The 21101-nt window shown below is 34.7% G+C and overlaps 1 long non-coding RNA gene across 1 annotated transcript; it reads left to right on the forward strand.

Moving 5' to 3' along the window:
• The first annotated feature begins 11960 nt into the window (after positions 1-11960).
• LOC137853045 (uncharacterized) lies at positions 11961-19615 on the forward strand. Its single transcript, XR_011094188.1, has 3 exons — positions 11961-12114; positions 13479-13654; positions 19416-19615. It is a non-coding gene; the product is annotated as an uncharacterized lncRNA (long non-coding RNA).
• Positions 19616-21101: the final 1486 nt, after the last annotated feature.

A 21101-nucleotide genomic window follows, 5' to 3' on the forward strand; every position in this document is an offset into this window, starting at 1 on the left:
TTTACGTGCCAAGGTTTTCATAGCAGGGGGCCATTGGGGTGGTTTCTGTGAGAAGGATCTAGAAGCTTCCCCATGTTTGGTAAGGGCCCCACTGTTTTCCAAAGCTGAGCCAATAAGCGATGTTGTTTTGTGCCTCTTTGAGAGCATATTTAAGACAGGGAAAAAAAATGCTGTGCCACACAGCAGCTGGGTGAGTGAGAGAAGTGAGGAACACTTGGCACAGCCTTGCAGGTGCCAAGGTTAGTGAAGAAGGAGGGGGAGAGGTGCTCCAGGCGCCAGAGCAGAAGTCCCCTGCGGCCTGTGGTGAGGACCATGGTGAAGCAGGATGTCCCCTGCAGCCCATGGAGTACCACGGTGAAGCAGGGTTCCACACTGCAGCCCGTGGAGGAGACCACGGTGGAGCAGGTGGCCCTGCACCAACGGAGGCTGCCGCCTGTGGAAGACCCCTGCTGGAGCAGATTCCAGGCCGGAGCCGTAGCCCGTGGAGAGGAGACCACGCAGGAGCAGGTGACCTGGCAGGAGCTGCTGCCCGTAGGGGATCCAGGTTGGAGCAGTTTTCTCCTGAGGGATGGACCCCGTGGTATGGACCGATATCTGGAGCAGTTCTGGAAGAGCTGCTGCTTGTGGGAAGCCCATGCTGGATCAGTTCATCAAGGACTGTATCCCGTGGGTGGGATCCCACAGCACAGGGGACGAGAGTGACCAAGAAGGAGCAGCAGAGAAGCATTGTAGACTGACCATAACCCCCATTCCCCCGTTCCCCTGTGCCACTTGGGGGGAGGAGGTGGAAGAGGGTGTTTCTCACTTCTCTAGCTTGTTAGTAATAGGCAATAAATCTTACTATCTCCTTATGCCGAGTCTGTTTAGCCTGTTACAATAATTACTGCGTGATTTTTCTCGTCCTTATCTCAACCTTTGAGCCCTTTTCACATATTTTCTCCCCATTCCTCTTTGAGGAGGGGGAGTGAGAGAGCGGCTGTGGTGGAGCTCGGCTGCCCACTTGATCAGAACCACGACAAGTGCTCAGTTGATTTGTAGCTTTTTCCAAATGGTCATCAAGTACTCCATCTGAAAACACTAAAAGATCCCTTCTAACTGGTCAAAAGGTCCCTTCCAACTGTACTATTCTTTTCTCAATAGGTTCATTTTCATTTCTTAGACTCGGCAATTTAGGGATAGAAATACACACATAAAAATACCAAATAATCATATTTATTTATTTATTTAAAACTGAGAAGAGTCTTCTGAAACAGCCAGCTAGTCTATATTGTTTTCATACATTTTCTTTGCTACAGTTGTTAACCTTTATAAGCAAATACTATAAAGCAACACATTTCCTCACAGTTGTAGTACTTATGGTGTTCTAATTTATGTTGAGTTTGGTTTAATTATAAGGAATCCTTCATTTTTGTTTGTGATTGAAAAGTGCAGCTCTGGATAATCATCAGATTTCCCTGTTAGAGGTACGTTTCTTTCCTTTTTTTTTTTTTAATTGGATCAGTTGAAATCCCAAGTTCTATCTTTCTCTATCTACGCACTATTTCACAACTCCTGAACACCTTACCTATCTTAGCAGCCTCTTTTATTAGACGAGATACCATGTAAGTGTGTGCATAATGGCATCCAAAGGCTATCCACTGCCACTCAGCACTGCAAAGATTGTTAAAGGGAAATCATTTGAGATGTATGCCTTTTCAGTTGTTGTTGTTGCCATAGTTTTATTTTTACTTATTTATTTGTAATTTTTTCCCATCTTAAGTGTGTGGAAAAACATAAATGCTAGTTGTAACCCTCTGATAGATTTGGGGAAGAATTTACTGAAGTCCTTAGTGTTCACCACAATTAATTATTTTTGAAACTGAGTAAGACATAGAACTTATCTATAAACACTGTCAAGATGTCTGAAAATATGAAGAATAGGAGCCTATCAATACTTCCTTAAGAGAACAACTGACATACTTTCAGCATAAATAACAAGAACCTGTAAGTAATGTGACACTTTTTCTCAGTTCAGTTTAAATTAGGCTGTACAAAAACAAAGATGAGAAGACGTTCTTGAAGATGAGACGAGATAACTGCTTTAGCTAGTAGATAAATGCAAGTTATATATATATAAATAAAAATGTCTGAGATACAGAGTTTGATCATAAAATAAAGGAGCTGAAAACTGATAAGGCATACAAGGGAGACCAGTGGTTAGAGTTAAGAGAAATGTTATTAGCTGGTACTTGATAGACTGATTTCCATCTTCTTGCTGAAAATGCCTGAATAGAATTTGAAGGCCACTGTGACAGGAGGCAAATGTAAGTAATATATGAAATATTTTGATTTTTTTTATAATATCCATAAAATATACATTAGCATTTGATAATTCCAGAAAGAACATTTCTTGCTGGTGATATCTTCTAATTTTTATTTATAAGGCAGGACATATTTGAGATTTATTTTTGACAGATGTTGTAAATAAACCATATTTAATATAAAAGTTACCAAAATGTATTTTTAAAGTTTATTGAATGTGGGGAAATCAAAGAGAGCCTTTAAAAATTTTTTGTTTTGTTTTGTTCGTCACTATTTGTTAAGAATTATTTGCTGAGATTATAATCTGGAATTATAATTTTAGTTTATGTGTTTATTCTCCTCTCCTACCTTTTTCCTTCTATTTCACCTTTTCTTGCTTTCTGAATACTTGTTTCATTATTCTTTTTTTTTGTATGATAGTTGTGACAAGATATCATAACTTCATTCTGCAGGAATCTTGTACAGGGCAGTTTCCATGACTATATAGTTCAATTAAACAAAGATATGACAAGAAGACACAAAAACAAAACAAAACAAAACAAAACAAAAACAAAACAAAACAAAACAAAACAAAACAAAAACAAACAAACAAACAAACAAAAAAAACCACATATTTCTACTGCTTCAGAATAGGACAATATTCGGATTCTGGACAATGCGTAAATTTTCATAATCCAGTTTGGTTCACTGCAGACAGTTGTCCCTCTTATGGGACATGAAGCATTCCTTATAAAAGCATGACTTGCTGGTACAGCAAATAGTAATATTTTTAGAATTAGTGTTTGTTTACTATTCTCCTTTGGAAGAAAATAGAAGATTACGTATGGATGATCTATTCTTCTCTCTTTTTTCTTTCTTTTTATTATTATTTTTTTTAATCCAAATTTGGTTAAAATAATGTCACCTTTCAACCTTTCACTTTATAATTGATATTTGGAGATCCTTTCTTTCCCTCTGCCCCTTTGTGTTATCCTCAGCTGCAACAAATTTTCCTAATTTTTTCTAAATATCCATAATTCTTTCAGAAGTCTTTTGAAATTAAAAAGTCAAAAGGATTTGTTTTGAGGGGAGGTATTCTTTTCCTTCCAGTTCATTTTCTTTTTCATGTGCTAATTCTAAGGCGTTAGTGCTGCAGACATCTACACGTATAGAGTCAAATTTCCACTGATTTTCAACAGATTTCCACTACACAAATTTTTTTACTTCTTGTACTCTTACTGCTCTATCCCTCTCATCCTTTTATTCTTCCTGTCTCTCTTCTATCACTTTGTCGTGGTTTAACCCGGCCAGCAGCTAAACACCACACAGCCGTTCGCTCACCACCCCCCCTCCCTCTCTGGGATGAGGGAGAGAAATGGAAAGTGAAGCCCGTGAGTTGAGATAAAGACAGTTTAATAAAATAGGATAATAGTAATAATAGTAATAGTAATAGTAATAGTAATAATAATAATAATAATAATAATAATAATAATAATACAATGGTGATAATAGTACTACTAATAATAATGTGTACAAACAAGAGAGGCACAATGCAATTGCTCACCACCCACTGACTGATGCCCAGCCTAACCCCGAGCAGTCCGGCGCCCTCCCCCAGCTAGCCACCCCTATATATTGTTTAGCATGACATCAGGTGGTATGGAATATCCCTTTGGCTAGTTTGGGTCACCTGTCCTGGGTCTGTCCCCTCCCAGCTCTTACTGCACCCCCAGCCTGCCCGTTGGCAGGACAGAGCAAGAAGCTGAGACGTCCTTGGCTTAGTATACGCACTGCTCAGCAACAATTAAAACATTGGGGTGTTATCAGCACTCTTCTCATCCTAAGCCAAAGCATAGCATTCTACCAGCTACTAGGAATAAAATTAACTCTGTTCTAACTGAAACCAGGACACACTTCTGCCATAACTTCTTTCACATCATTTGTAATTTATCTTCATCCCCTTGCCACTGTCCATCAAACACAAAACAAAGCAAAACAAAACAAAATAAAAAATGAGAAAAACAAAACAACAAACAACCAAACCAAAACAAAAGATGTCTTAGCCAGCTAAATTCACTTTCTTTTTGACACAGCTGTAATATAACTAAAATGTCTTAACAAGCATGATGCTAAAAGTTTCCCAGGTCTTAAAGCAAGTCTGCAGAGCAGATTTTCAGTGTCTCTGATTCCAGCAGAGAGGTCACAAATAAGAGGCAGCACCAGAAACTGCATTCTCTTTATACCTGTGCTTCTCTATTTTTTCTTCCTATATGCATATTTGTTTTGTATTCAGGAAAACATATTTTCAGGAAGGAGAACAGCAGCATGAATGATCAAAACAGAATCTAATAGAGGAATCATAGGACAAACTGTCACATGAGGGAAAGCTTCTTCTTAAAAATACATTTTCATAGAATTACCATCAACATGTTCAGCATCATGAAATAAATTTTTCTTATAGAGTAGGAAATTTTTCTTCAAAAAGTCTGCCTTAGAGCAATGGGTTGGAAGAACTAACACATTTGGAGTTTACAGAAGCATCTTCATTTTAATTATCATTATTATTTCTCTTCTCTTTGAAGGAAGCTCTCCCCCATGTATTAGTCTGTCCTATGATTCCTGTATTCGATTCTGTTGTGAATGTAATGTTCAAGATACTTATAATAGAGAGAAGCTGAAATTTCCATGTAAAACAAAACTCAAAATCAGGCAGAAAATATCAATTGACTATTACAAATAATGGATTTATAGATGAAAATGTCATAGGTGATAAAATTTCAGGGTAAGCTAAGCAAATTAAGTCACTGCTTTTTTATACATGTATATTATAACACTATATGACGTACCTTGGGTGAATGTGAAACTTTGATTAATAACTTTTAGAGAGTCAGACAGTTAAAGTGTGATATATGTGCCACAAAGTCAACAAATAATGACACTTCAAAGAAACCAGGAGCTGTGTAAACACCAAAATTATTGAAGCCTGGAGTCATGTACCCTGGCATTTGAGCACATTGAGCAACTGAACCACTCATAACATGGATCTAGCAATATTGAAGACACTGGACCACTCAATAAGTTGCTAGTACGGTAGGTACTAGTTCTCAAACCAAGTTGAGCACATTCTGGTTGTATTAGTAAGTACTGCAGACCTGTAGAAGTATACTGGTGGAGTGAAACATAGTGATGTTTAAGGTTTTATTTAATAATATTGTGTCTGTTCCACTAGATTGACAAACACCATTCATTCACTTGGGTCACTCATAACTGTCTTCAGAAATATATTAACAATTGACATTATTGTTAATAGTTACCACAGTATCGAGGTGGACACTGTCATCATCTACTAATTTGAATGGCTGAATATTCCAGAGAACTTCTGATATTAAGGGACTGTGAAATCTTAATCGTTTTCCCATTATTTTTAATAGTTTAATTATATGTTTTAAAGTATATGAAAAGTAGAAATATCTTTAAACGTGCAGCTATATGATGTAGAAACTACAGCTCAGAATTTGATGCAGTTTTGATAGTAATTTGTAATCATTGAAAAAGTAGCAACTTCTTTTCTGTGGAGGACTAAAACTCTGTGCTCATTTTATAAATTAAAAATAAAAACTCAGGAGAAACTACATTGCAGAGGAATACTATACTTTTAGAAAGCACAAGTAGAAAGCAGTGCAGATGAAAAACAGTTATTTTTGAAGGAAACAATAACCATTTCCTTATTGAGAGTAAAATATTTTGTAGCAGAGACAGTAAACCATGTGCATAATATCATGGAAAATTTCAAATAGAATTTGAAATAATGCCACATTTATACCCCAAAATAAACTTACCTCTGTTGAAAGTAATAGGAATATTACCTTTCTGAAGTGAAGTCTAGGTGTGAGTACTCAAATGAATCAAATATTTCATTATTATAAAGAAAATATAGATAAGAAGGCTAGATTCATAAAACCATTGGAGGAACAGATCTCATATATAGTTTCATGATCACAGTATGTTTTGAGGATTTAGGAAAGACAACTTAAGACAAATTCTGTTCTAGCCTCTAGTGTTTTTCTTAACCAGAGGTCTGTTAGTCTAAGTGCTTTCAAATGCACTTCATAAACATGTGAGCATCATACCTGGATTCAGTGCTTGTAAAACTTTTGCTCGTTACTTTTCCAAAGCAATGTCCAAACTAAGTGTCCAGACTGAAGAATATTATGTATGGTTTTTGTTTGTTTGTTTGTGTCTGCCTGATTATTCATGCATTTGTGCAAAGATCAAGTGTGGCTTTGGCAGGTAAAGTAGAAAAATTGTTTTGGGGGTTATTTTCCATTCAGTAGAAGAAAAAGTTATAAACTACTTTCTTAATACCTTGGGACTGGGTTTTGTTCTTGAATCTCCCCCCAACCCTTCCCCCCCCCCCCTTTGACTGACTGTTATTTAAGATGCTTTAGTTTCCCCTCCCCTCCTTTCTTTTCCTCTCTTTTCCCCTCCCCTCTTCTCCCCTTCCCCCCAACTCAATGTGAGATATATCATGGGTTTTCCAATATATAGAAAAGAAACACAGTTCTATAACTATTTGGTTTATAATATGTGACTTTTTCTTCTTTCTGCCATGAATATATGTATTCAAACTTTTTTTTTTCTTTGTACCGTGAAAAGAATAGGTCTGTAGACAAACTTTCTGATTTCTGTGACAAAATTCTTATCATATTGATGCATTGAAAAAGAGTGTTATGTGTAACATAAAGTATATATATGTATGTTGGGTGTTTTGTTGTTGTTGTTGCTTTTTATTGTTTTCAATGTAAAAGAGTTAAAATGCAAAAACAAGAAAGCAGACAGATTTCTGACAGAATACTCTTTTTTAGTATCAGCTCTTAGACTTTAGAGGTGAGGCATTCACCTCTGAATGACTAGATATTTTTCTAGCTCTTTATGTCTGAGAATACCTTTATGAAAACAATATCTTCAAAATATTTTCATTTCTAGATCTTGGTCCTTGATTATTATGATTTTAATCAGATTTTTTATTTATTTTATTTTATTTTATTTTATTTTATTTTATTTTATTTTATTTTATTTTATTTTATTTTATTTTATTTTATTTTATTTTATTTTATTTATTTTATTTTATTTTATTTTTTATATCTTTGTTGTTGACATGGACAGTGGGACTGAATGCACCTTCACCAAGTTTGCCAATGACAGCAAGCTGTGTGGTGCAGTTGACATACTGGAGGGAAGGGATGCCACCTTGACAGGCTTCAGAGGTAAGCCTGTGCAAAACTCATGAAGTTCAACAAGGCAAAATGCAGGGTCATAACATGAGTAAGGGCAATGCCAGGCCCAAATACAAGCTGAGCAGAGAATGGAAAGCAGCCCTGATGAGAAGGACCTGGGGGTGTTGGTTGATGAGAAGCTCAGCATGAGCCAGCAATGTGCACTTGCAGCCCAGAAAACCAACTATATCCTGGACTGCATCAAAAGAAGTGTGGCCAGCAAGAGGAGGGAGGTGATTGCTCCTCTGCTGTCATGAGACCCCACCTGGTGTTCAGCTCTGGGAACCCCAGCATAAGAAGAACATGGATGTGTCAGAAAGAGTCCAGAGAAGGGACATAAGGATGGTTAAAGGGCTGGAGAACCTCTCCTATGAAGAGAGGATGAGAGAGTTGGGATTGTTCAGACTGGAGAAGAGAAGGGCTGTTTGGAGACCCTATAGCAGCCTTCTAGTACCTAAAGGAAAGCAGAAGAGGGACTCTTTGTAAGGAAGTGTAGCCATAGGACAAAGAATAATTGTTTTAAACTAAAAAAGGGTAGAGTTTGTTTAGCTATTTGGAAGAAGTTGAGGGTGGTGAGGAAATGGCACAGGCTATCCAGAGAAGTTGCGGATGCCCCATCCCTGGAAGTATTTAAGGCCTGGTTGAGTGATGCCTCCAACAACCTGGTCTACTGGAAGGTTGGGGCACGCCCAGCTAATTACAACCCTTTTCCACTCTACCCCCCTCCTTCATGGTTGGGGGCTGGAATTAGTGTTTAAGATCCCTTCCCATCCAAACCATTCTATGATTCTGTGGTATAATTCTTTAATATACAGCTACACTAAATTTGATCTGGAATGCAATAACAGTACATTTTATTGTAAGACATGAAAAACATGAAGCACAAAAATTTACTTTGGGGCTATTAGTTGTGTTACACACTATGCTTCTTTCAGCGTTTTAGCAAGAACAAAGTCCAACTTCCCAGATGACATTTGCAGTTCTGGAAAAGAAAAATGTATTGCCTTACAGGGGGATTGATAATGTTTTAGGAAAAAACGATGTCCAGATTAAACAATAATGAATTTTGACTTCTCTCACATAATCTATTTTTTCCAAGAATAAAAAATAAATCTGTCTCACTTCAGGAAAGAGGTTTGAAAAGGAGAGAATAGGGAAGAATAAGGAAGACATTCTCTTTCGTCTTTTCATCCTAGATCCCCGTGAGCAGATTAAAGCTGTGTTACATTAGTCATGGTAGTAGGATATTGGTATGGGTGGTATTTTTGCTAGTGTGCAGCTTTAGTCATGGTTTTCAGCTACTACTACTAGATCCACTATTTCAATTTATGCAGGATTTCAATTCAGTTCTATGTAACACCACTTTCTCTTTCCTTCAGAGGGGAATACTTGCAACTTGGCTCACTTTATAATGGAACTTTATAATGATATGGGGCTCCACTCTTAGCCCCTGAAGTGGTTATAGGAATTTCCCTTGAAAGATGCAGAAATGAAATGCACAGTGACAGATGGTACAGCCAGAATAGATGTCTCTCTATGAAAAGAATTAAACCAATTATTTCATTTTAATTCTTTATTAGTGTGTAGACAATAAAATTAACTGAGTCCATATTGGCTTCAAAGCCTACAGACTCTCAGATAAAATGGATTATGTATATATATTTTTTCACACTAAATAGGTACCCATGTAAATCTTTTGGTGTTGCATCTTTCCTAAGTTTTAAAAACATTTATTAGATCCTGAAATAAGCTCCTACTTAAAGCAAGTGGAGAAAAATATACACTTCTAAAGGCAAAGAGTAGATGCTCCAAAAATGGCTATTCCCATGACAGTACAGGGATCTGAGAGCAAATGTTAAATCACTTAATTTCATTCACAGTTTTAGTTTTTTGTTTTTGTTTTTGTTTTTTAAAACCTATCTTCTGATGATAGCTGTACCAAAAGAAAAAAAAAAAATAAAGCTTCCACATCCTCTACAGGCCTTTAATGTGTATCAGCCCGTGGACTGCAAAACATGTTCTTTACCTGCTGTTTTCTGACATGTTGGTCACCATGTTCCCAGAAATTAGACCATATGATCTAAGTAAATAGGTTTATTCATTGGAAAAACAGGGGAAATAGCCTCTATTTTCTGAACTCACACTCAACCTCTTTGTTGAACAGTGTATGGGTTGTTTGTTAATAACAACATCTGCAGTTATAACAGACACGGATTAACAAGATATTAATAAACATCAGTCTTTGAAAGTTAAATCAATCTTACCTTCTTTGTTGTTATTGTTATTGTTTTTTGTTGTTGTTGTTTTTGTGTTTTCCTCTCTGCCTTGTGTTCCCCACCCTGAGCCCCTGACCTGTGCCTATACCTTTCTCAGTTCAGTGTTCTCTTTTGGTTAAAGTAAATAACGTTCAGGAAAAGGTTCCAAATTATTGTAATATATAAACTGAAAAAAAAAATTAAAAAAATTAAAAAAAAAAGAAAAAGAAAACCTTAGTCTTTATTCTACAGTAAACAGAACTCAATACGCAACATAACTTCACAAATTTGCCTTGCTTTTTACAGAAATGTGATACCATTTGTGTAATAGTGTAAGACTGTAAGACTCAAGAATGTGCTTGAGGGCATTGATTTCAACAGGAAATAGTCAAGTATAATACTTATTAGCAATCTTTCTGTTGAGTACACATAGCAATACATGCAGAAACTAAGGCATCTAGCAAAATGGTACAGCATGAAAAACACTTTAAATCAAGCCAACTTGCATATTTCATCAAGACTTTTATGCCTTTCTCCAAATAATATTAGATTTAGAAAAGAAATCTCATGTTTTGTTTTGTCATAAGAGCATCTATGACCCTGTTCACCCTTAGATAAAAAGAATATAAGAAAAAGAGAAACATGAATTGAGTGTCAGAAAATAAATACTTCCATTGAAAACTGAACTAGCCTGCACATGTGAAAAGACAGTCTGTGGTGACATATAATAACAGAAAAATCAAAAAATAAACACCACGACAAATCTCTTTCCAGATCCAGATGCATTTTACTATCCTTTTAAAACCCAAATTATGTTTTTATCCCTAAAATTCCTTTTCAGTGTTTTTTTTTTATTATTATTATTTTTTTTATTAAAGGTGCAGGTTGAATTTTAAGTTCACTAAATTTATGACCTGTTTATCTGTTAATTAAAACAAAACAAAGAAAATCCATAATCAATCTCTCTTCACAGTCTGACACAAAGCAATTTTGAATGACTTTGAGACACTGAAAATGAACAGGTATGTTATTATAATGTGGAAGAGACCAAATTTGACCACAATCTTGAGACTAGAGCTAGGAGAATATAAATTCACTGGCTACAAGTTCCAGGATATCAGCATTCTTAAAAGCCCCATTGTTACTGAATCTTTGCCATGGATGTGCACCCTTCTTCCTGATTTATGTAGCTTGGGAGGGAATGTGAAGACACTGTCAGCCCTGCCAAAGACCTTTGAGCTTATTTCTTGACATCATAACCAGTTAGTGTCTATGACCACATGTGGAAAGGATGTCAGACACATCTTATGCATAGGATGAAGAAACAGATCTATTAAATGCATCAAAATAACTTGAAGTATTTAATAGAGAGATTAAATTTTAATTTATTGTGTGTTTTTTTTTCTACTCTCATTTATTAGTGTTATTGTTATTATTTATATTAATTTATTTATAATAATAATTATTACTCCTTAGGCAAACATTTCAATATGTTCCTTGAGTTCACATCCAGCTTTGATGGTGCTTTCCTGCTCTAGACTTCAACCCTCACAGCATGTACTGTAGGACACTTTCTACTGGGCTACCAAGGAGAAAGAATTGGGTCCATAAGACATGTTTAATCTTACAACTCTATTTACAACCTTTTCATATCTTTAGTTATAATTTCTCCAGGCCCTTTACCTAATTGGAGGTAATTACTCCAATTAACTATTTGATCAGTATTTACTTCCACCTAATCCTTTTACTTTTTCTTCCAGTATCTTCCTTTTTCCATTCTGTAACAAAAATCTTATAATCTTTCAATAATTTTACTACACTTAGTTTAGAACATACTTGTCTTTTCTATACTGCAGCTACACATTCTTGAGAAAATTTAAATGAAAAACTGGCATTAGTACTGTATTTGTAAAGTGGACATAACCTCTCATGAGCATTTTCAGAAGAATTTTCTCTTTTTTTTTTTTTTTTCCAGATTTTCTTCTACTTTGTCTTCACAAAACAAAACTGCTATAATTTTTCATCACATATTTGTCACCCAATTTGCCAGGCTAAAAGGTTACATAACATACATATTTGTCCAAGGTTTATCCAGTTTTTGGATTTCCCCCAGTTTTTCACAGACTTTCCAGTGCTTACCTTTTTCTTCCATACTCATACTTTTAAGTCCTTCTTGATTTTGCTACAGACATGGTACTGCATCTGGCCTCAGAAAATGTTTTTCCATATCTGTAGGTTTTACTGAATATACCTAGAGGCAGAAGAGAGAAGAATCTCCAATCAACCTGTTTCATGTCATATAGGTATGAGAACCTTTTAATCTTTTGGCAGTGCACACATGCAAAGGAGAATCTTTTAATGACATTTTCCCCATAAGCGTTTAAGAGCTGCCTTGGAACAGACAAGGAGAAACAGGAGGACACAAACCTAAGCTTAAGAAATTAGCTTGCTTCCCCAAGATTTTGTCATGAGAAATGACTAGCAGAAAATGATGAGAAGAACATTTGAGAGAATTTGTACACCGTTCAGTTCACTCTTCTGGTTTGTTTTAGTTCTTGTAGCCTTTTACATTATGATTTGAATTTATTAATTGTGAAAGTTTAGTTGTTGTTCAATTTTTTCTTAACATACTGCACCATGTTTCACAATATGTGTTTGAAATGTGATTTAGGTTATATTAGTTGTGATTCCTTGTCAGTGTTAATTATAGGCATTCAGGATATGAGTGAATCAAAGAAGCCATGAGCTCTAAAAGTCTTGTCAACACACATACTTAAGAAAATTAAAATATAAGCATGATAAAGGAATATAAAAATTTTTCTTCTCATATAACAGCATTTTGATCACTGTATAATAACTAGAACACTATGTGATTTACTGGCCAGGTACATAGCCATGCTTATCTATGTTTACTTACAACTGGTGCATGTCCATCTTTCTTAGAAATGAAAGCTAAGATTCATGTCACCTTGGTTTAGCTTTACATACAAGCTAAGAAAATAGTCCGAGTTTCTTATTCAAAGCTATTTTGAAGAAAGAAAGAAAACAGAAGATGATTTATTAGTTATTAGACTTCTATTTTACCATGAGATCAGCTGTACTCTGAAAATTGCAATGTGTTTCTTTTAAAGAATGACTAAATAAAAGTTGTCATTTACCACATACAATTGAACTCCAGTTCTTCTAACTCTGCTTCAGGTGACCCACTTCTAATGGAGCAGAGCATCAGTCTAGAAAAAATTAATTGTTTACAAATACTTCAGAGGATTTGCATCAATGTTTTTACAGTTCTAAGTTTAAACCTATCGTGGATTTCACACATCAAAGGTCCTATGATTTAATGAAAGACAAAGAGTGTTGGGAAAGAAGTGCTAAAGTAGAGACAGTCTGTTCTGGAAAGAAAGTGATAGCTTTGGCACTGCAGATAATTTACATCTACATACAAACTAAAAACTAAAATATTTCTGAAAAAAAAAATGTATTTTGTAGAAATAAGATAAAATAACATTTCTTGAGTAAACTTCATTAATTCCTTTTGTTTTTATGTTTACTTTAATGAAAGCTAAAACAAACCCCCCAAAAAGCTCATAATATTTTTATTATTTTTAACAGCTACTAAATTTGATATTAATAACTGATTAACAGTAACTCATATATTTTCTTCCAGAGCAAAGGTTGAGAAGCAGAATGGTAGATTCAGGAGTGATATAAAACTTCAAGAATTCCGAAAGGCACCTAAAAAACTGACCTTCAAAAATCATATTTACTTTGATTGTCAGCTTGCTGGCAGACTGTGTGGAAATGTGTGGCGTCCTCTGGTATTCCTATAATGGATGATGCAAAGTAAGTATTTTGGAGAAAGTTACATCTAGAATAAAGATCAGAGAAGTATATATAGAAAGATATCTTTTTATTATTATTATTATTATTTTGATTTTCTTTGAAACTATAGCAGTGCAGTTGGTATTCAATGATGTATATTCCTGTATCTTAAAATAAATATGTAAGTAACATAAAATAAAATTTAAATAGTGAAAAAAATATAATTGACATTTAAATTCAGTATATATACAAACATAGTACACAACTATCAAAAGGAATGTTTCCTAATAGCCAGAAGTCCGGAGTGGACTGTTTACTTAACTTAGTTTTAATCACTACATTTTGTATTTTCTTAGATGGATACATAAATGATATGAACAATGTCAACTCTGGGTGAAAGAACCATTAATTGATCTTTAGTCATGATTGATTCCCCCAAAGCAGTAAGGTTTAATTTGAGTTTATTCTGAGAAATAAAATGAAGCTACCTATACTCAGATGCAGTCTTGATGTTTACCGATGCTGATACCATAAAAAGCAAGCTGAATCCTTCTGAGTATGTTTAGGCAATTCTGAATTAAATGGGGAATATGGAGCTAAAATAAAGAAAAAATAGCCTTACATAGAGGTCAGTAACAGCAAACTAACAAAAGTCATACAGAACAATATGTAATAAACTTTTAGGAAAATTGTTTTTAGGATGAGCTAAACTTGATAAAGTTTGTTCCCATAATTGATAGGACTGTAAACTGACAAGTAAGCAGCTAAAACATACCTAAATGTTTATAAGGATGTTTAACTGTTTTCAGATGTATTTTAGCTGAGGAAGATATTATGAAAGAATCAAAACTTCTCCAAAAGAAACATTGGGCAATCAACAACTTGGTCAAATTTACAGTACTTCACAGTTAAGAAACATAGAAACAATTTAGTAAACTTCCAATGGCTTACTATAACTTTGAGAATTACCTTGAAAAACTGTTAAGAAATACATGAGAAATAAGAAAATGATACATACCACTGGAAGGAGAAACTCTGCTGATAGGTCCTTGGGGTTACAGTAGACAGGAAATTATATGACTTTAGTTTGAGCACATTGGCACTGCTGTAAAAAGGACAGTGTAGTATAGGCTATAGATAGTTTTCAAAGAGCTCTGTCATTTTACTGAATGATACCAAAATTTTAGTCTGTGAAATGCTTTCAGCAGTACTTGAAACACATCAGGAGACAAGAATAAAACAAGCTTAATTGGCATCAAGTTCTGAAATGATCATGATTTGCAAAGGAGAACCTAGTCTTAATTATATTTATACATATAAATTTGTGTGTATGTCTGTATGCATGTATGTGAATGTGTGCATGAGTATGTCAGAGGGAAATACAACAGTTCAAGCACCACAGATTCAGCTCTGAACTATCTAGTGCATTGTGTCTACAGCCTGTCCATAATAAGGGAGACACTTTAGTTTGGACAGTTTGGCTTTTGTATTGGAAGATGATGGCCTTACTGCTAGAAAACAAATTTTGAGTAATGACAGATCTCAATGTGCTTGTTGATTTCATTGATTTCAGCACTAGCTGTCATAATGAGTTGACATGGAGATCGCTTAAAACAGATTGTATCACTCTATAAAAGAAAAAAAAAATCATATATATTCAAAAACATCCTGTAGTAAACAAATATGTTAAAGAGTGGAGATATCAAGACAACAATTAAGTCAAAAGTTGTCTAGGTTTATCCCCTGAGTCAAATGAAGATGTCTTGTAACCTAATGAACATCCCATAAATATAAACAGACCTAATTTGGAATGCAATGCCAGTCTGTTCAATGCTCTGCCAAACACATGGAATGGCAAGTAGCCAATCATATAATAAATGAGGATTATCTGGAAATACTCCCAAAGTAGCATGAAAATAAACAATTTGGATAGAGGAGAAAAAAGCTCTTATGCAAGCATTATGCAAGCAGAGAGAAACAGAAAAATAGATAGAGAAAGATGGGAGAACCGAGTCACTATATTTAAGAATTCCATATGAATCAAATAAAAGATGAAATTTGTGCATGCTTATCTGAAGTTCATTACAGAAACTTCAATTTAATGATTTTTTTAACTGATATAGGCAAGTAAAAGAATCCTGAAAATCCCTAAACATGTGAATGCTACAATAGAAACAGAAGTTAATCTCAAATTAAACATTTAGAAGAAACATAAATTGAAGTCTAAAACACTTTGGTGGAAAAGTCCTGAAGCTACATGCCTCTCTTGTAATTTTTTAATTTTGTAATCTCTCTTGTGAATTTTTCCTTTTTGTCTCATTTTTGAATCATTAGATGTTGTACCTATGTAGCAACAGAAAGCTGTAAGGTTAACAAGGGTAGAGTACGTAGATACGTAGAATGAGAACATGTAGTTATGTAGAATTTGGAATGTACAATATGCAGATGGAGAAATTTTAAATGAGAAATCAGTAAGAATAATGATCTGTCTCATGTTCTCATTTGTATGGGGTAATATGTATTTTCAAGTCACAGATGTAAAGTAGAACTATAATATAATATGAAATCACTAAATATATAATATATATATGAAATCACTAAAAAGTGACAGGTTTGCTATCCCAGCTGAAGTACACCTACACCAACACACAGTACAGGCAATGAACAGGAGGAACTGGAAGCCATTGTGCAGCAAGTAAACTATGACATGGTTGCCATCACAGAAACATGGTAGGATGGCTTGCACAACTGGAGTGCTGTGATGAATGACTACAAACTCCAATTAGGAGACAGGCTAGGAAAAAGAGGCAGTGGGGTAGCCCTCTATGGGGAGCATTTTGATCATCTAGAGCTGAACAATGAGGATGACACGGTTGAGTGTTTGTGGGTAAGAATTAAGGGGAAGGTCAGTAAGACAGATGCCATGGTGAGAGTCTGCTATCAACTACCCAACCAGGCTGAAAAGGCAAACAAAATATTCTATAAGCAACTAGGAGAAGTCTTGAAATAGCTAGCCCTTGTTTTTATGTGGGATTTCAGCTCACCACGTCTGCTGAAAATAAAACATCAGACAGGAAACAGTCTAAGACGTTCCTAGAACGTGTGGAAAATAAATTCCTTACACAGCTGGTGAATGAGCCAACAAAGCACAGCTCTGGATCCCACTGGATCTTTTGCTGGAGAACAGAGGACCTGTAGGGGTGATGTAAAGGTTGGAGGCTGTCTTGGGCATAGTGGTCATGAACTAATGTTTTTCAATTCTCGTAAGGAGGTGGGTTAGCAGAACTGCCACCCTGGACTTCTGGAGGGAAGACTATTTAAATAATAAAATACAGACATATATTTTAAAAAATATAAATAATAATAATAATAAAATACAGAAATACAGAATAAAAATCAGAGATTCCTGTCAGAAGATAAGATTTTCTAGTTCTAAAAGCATAGCTGCTAAAAGCATATTGCCAACATTTAAGAGTTTGGAGTCAAAGTAGTTCCAAACAAAATCTGTCTATCTCTCTGCTTTCTATTTATATAAGGGATTCAGAGATGACAGCACGTTTTTTTTTTTTTTCTGCATATTGATTTTATATTTCATGAGTTTATCCTATTTCTACAGAAAATATTTATAATCATATTTTTTTCCATGTTTCTCAAGTCGTAGTTATTTTCACAGAATCACAGAATTGTCTAGGTTGGAAAAGACTTCCAAGATCACCTAGCCCAACCTCTGACCTAACACTAACCAGTCCTCCACTAAACCATATCACTAAGCTCTACATCTAAACGTCTTTTAAAGATCTCCAGGGAAGGTGACTCCACCACTTCCCTGGGCAGCCCATTCCAATGCCTAACAATCCTTTCAGTAAAGAAGTTCTTCCTAACATCCAACCTAAAACTCCCCTGGCACAACTTTAGCCCATTCCCCCTCGTCCTGTCACCAGGTGCATGGGAGAATAGACCAATCCCCACCTCGCTACAGCCTCCTTTAAGGTACCTATAGAGAGCAATAAGGTTGCCCCTGAGCCTCCTTTTCTCCAGGCTGAACAATCCCAGCTCCCTCAGCCACTCCTCATAAGACTTGTTCTTCAGACCCCTCACCAAATTTGTTGCCCTAAACAATGAAATTTTCTCCTACATGAGGACACAAATCTTTCATATTGCACCTAATTACTTCAGCAAGCATTTTACAGAACGTTTAGAACATTTTTATTAAAAAAAAAAAAAAAACAAAAAAAAAACAAAACAGAAAATGACTGTGATGGAAAGTGTAAAATACTTTCTACATCACATGCTGTTTCTTTTAGACCTCATAAATGTCTTCATAACAAACATCTACATTACAAAAGAAAGAAGGAACTATAATTCCTAGTTTCTCTTGAAATGTTTCAACTTCCCAGAAGCATTAGTACATTCCAATTCCTGTTTAAATAATCAGGAAGGCTGAAGACTTTATCCATATAAAATTGTAAAATATTGAAGGGTATCACTGAAGTCCTTATGTTTTAGGCAAGTTGCTGAAAATAGACTGCTATCATGGATTTACATTTTTTAATAGACTTCTATTATATACTTTTAAAAATGTTTCATAGTGGGCTGTTATATTTTTTGTTTGTTTTTGGTTTTTGTTTGTTTGTTTGTTTTGTTTTGTTTTGTTTTCCCGCAGAAAGGAATTGGTGTTTTACAGATAAAAAATATATTTGCATAATGCTTTATAAAGGATATGTATCAAACTCATAATGGAGGAAGAAAAAATATCACAGTATAAAAATTGATTTATTTTTACCTGAGATACTTACAGAAAAAAACATAAACATGAATTAGACAAAAAGACAGCCTCTTAAGATATTGTGTCTCAATTGTCAGTTAGTATAATTGATGAACATTGGACTCAGTACACAAAAGTGTACTTTTGTTTGTCTTAAAACAAATGGAAAGTTGGAATGTTTTTACACAAATGTCTCAGATGTAGTTTCCTGTTGCAATAATCATTACTTATACTTTTACCAGTAATACTTACTCCATCCACTCCATTCTATGACCTTGATAAATGTAATGCGTGCGAACATCTCAAGGATAGGCAAATTTTGAATTGTTAAACTAACAATTTAACAAGCTTTGTCATGTTTTTTGTTATTTTTTGTATCAAATTGCATATTTCATATTATTATATCTACATAGTATTTATTTTATTACACAATGTTAGCAGATTAAAGAAATAAGAGACATATTTAGGTAAAATTTATATGAACTGAAAAGATGTTGTTCATATGAGCAATGATATATAACACATACACAGTTTGGGTTACTACTAACAGGATTTCCTGGTCTGTCATCTTGAAAGAACTGAGAGCTATAAAACTACGCTTTACTATTAAAACTATTGTTAAATAGTTTACATAGCTTACATGGTTAAAACTGTGGTTCAGTTGTTTAAACAGTTAATTCATGTAAATTAATTCTACCTTCTCCAGTTCTTTAAATAACTCATTATAAAAGCTTTGTAACAATTCTTTTCCTTTTTTCTCTTCATTATAAATCTCTGTTTTCCCTGATTTCCCATACTGTCTTTGACTCAAGGTGTTTAACAGAAAAGGATCTGTCTCCCTGATGCTAAAACATGCCTGAGGATATAAGGTGATTCTTCAGATCCAATGAGTTTTGGTGAACAGAGTACATTCTTTCCCTTAGCCATAAATCCTGAACTGTGCACTCTGAAAATGGTATTAAAATGGAATTCACATCTAATTTCCTTTTATCTTCATTTTTTTTCCTCCTAAATTAGCTAATGATGACATTATCTCAAATTGTGAGAGAAGCATGCATAACCTTGTCTATGTGTCCAGAAATTATTCCTCTGTGTCAGAATTTCATGTCAAAGGCTCAAAAGCAAACTGTATAACTTAGTTCTCAGTGAAGGGATTTCTAAGTTAAGCATTGGTACTTTTATTTTCTTACCTGAAAGTGAATCAAGTCTTCATCCTTCAGTATACACTTAAATTTACAATTTGAAGCATCATGTAACAGATCAAATTTCAAATCAAAGAACAGAAAATCACAAATTCTAATGAAAAAAATATGGTCACAAAAAAAAAGAAGCATTTTAAAAGAAATTTTTGTCCAAATTTCCTATACAGAGGATTTTCTCAAAGGTCAGGCTACTGTCCTTTCCAGGTGTTTTAAAATCCTTTATTGTTGAAGAAGTTGTAGCAAAAGGCAGTTTCTAGTCATACCATCCACAACTGACTACATGACTCTGCAGACACTAGATTGTGAAGGGAATGCAATATGATACAAAATCCATGGAGAATGTAAGTGCAGTATTTGTATCTTCAACTTTAGGTAGCTAGGGATTCTTAATTGATCTCATCGGTTATTTTCAAAATGCATTTATTTTGAAGATAAGCCAGAAATATACTTGCTCTAGGAATCAAATTCGATAGAACAAAATTCTTCCATCATAGCTTGGAAGTCTTGTCAATTTTCCCATTACAGATTCTTTTCTGAAACAGAGCCTTCAAAAGAGATGTTCCTTGTTATTTACTATGGAGACTTTATCAGTATTCTGAGAACGGTCAAACCTGGACTTTGGTTATGTCTTGAAAATCTATCCAGATTCTAATAATGTGTTTAGAATTCCGAATCTCTATAGATTCTAAATTCTATATGTGTTTAGAATTTCGAATCTCTATAGAATCAAGTCTAAGGAGTAGTACAGTGAACAGAGTACAGAGAAATAGATTAGAACTAGCAAAGCAGAGATGACTGTGAGAAAAGCAAAAAGGTTTCATACCATGATATCATGATATCATGATATCATGATATCATGATATGATATATGAGATATTTTATTTTTGCTAAAAATATATATTAATTGCAGAGTATTTTTGCTTGAGAAAAGTTCTTTCTTTTTTTGATATATTTTCTGATTTCACTGATTTCAAAATTCTACCAGGAATCCCCTTTACCTCCACGATCATTGCTCCTTATATTTTCCAAATTTCATTTTTTTGCCTAAAAAAGTGTTGTCCTATAGCTTATTGTCTCATACTTCTGAATAGATTGCATAAAATGTATTCTATCCCAGCTACTAAGGTACTAAGGATATTAGATAACTTTTTTTTTTTTTTCCAATGATATTATTATTACCATCAACCAAAGATTTTTTTTTAAATTATTATTATTTTACCATTTTATTTCCTGAAGGCTTCTACAAAATATTATATGGAGAATGAATGATTTATAACTGTAAATTAGCTTACTTTGTTTACCTTTGGTAGGTGGCATTGGCAGACCAAGGGGAAGGGAAGGGAAGGAAGGGAAGGGAAGGGAAGGGAAGGGAAGGGAAGGGAAGGGAAGGGAAGGGAAGGGAAGGGAAGGGAAGGGAAGGGAAGGGAAGGGAAGGGAAGGGAAGGGAAGGGAAGGGAAGGGAAGGGAAGGGAAGGGAAGGGAAGGGAAGGGAAGGGAAGGG

This window comes from Anas acuta, chromosome 3, assembly GCF_963932015.1.
Source record: "Anas acuta chromosome 3, bAnaAcu1.1, whole genome shotgun sequence".
Taxonomy (NCBI): domain Eukaryota; kingdom Metazoa; phylum Chordata; class Aves; order Anseriformes; family Anatidae; genus Anas; species Anas acuta.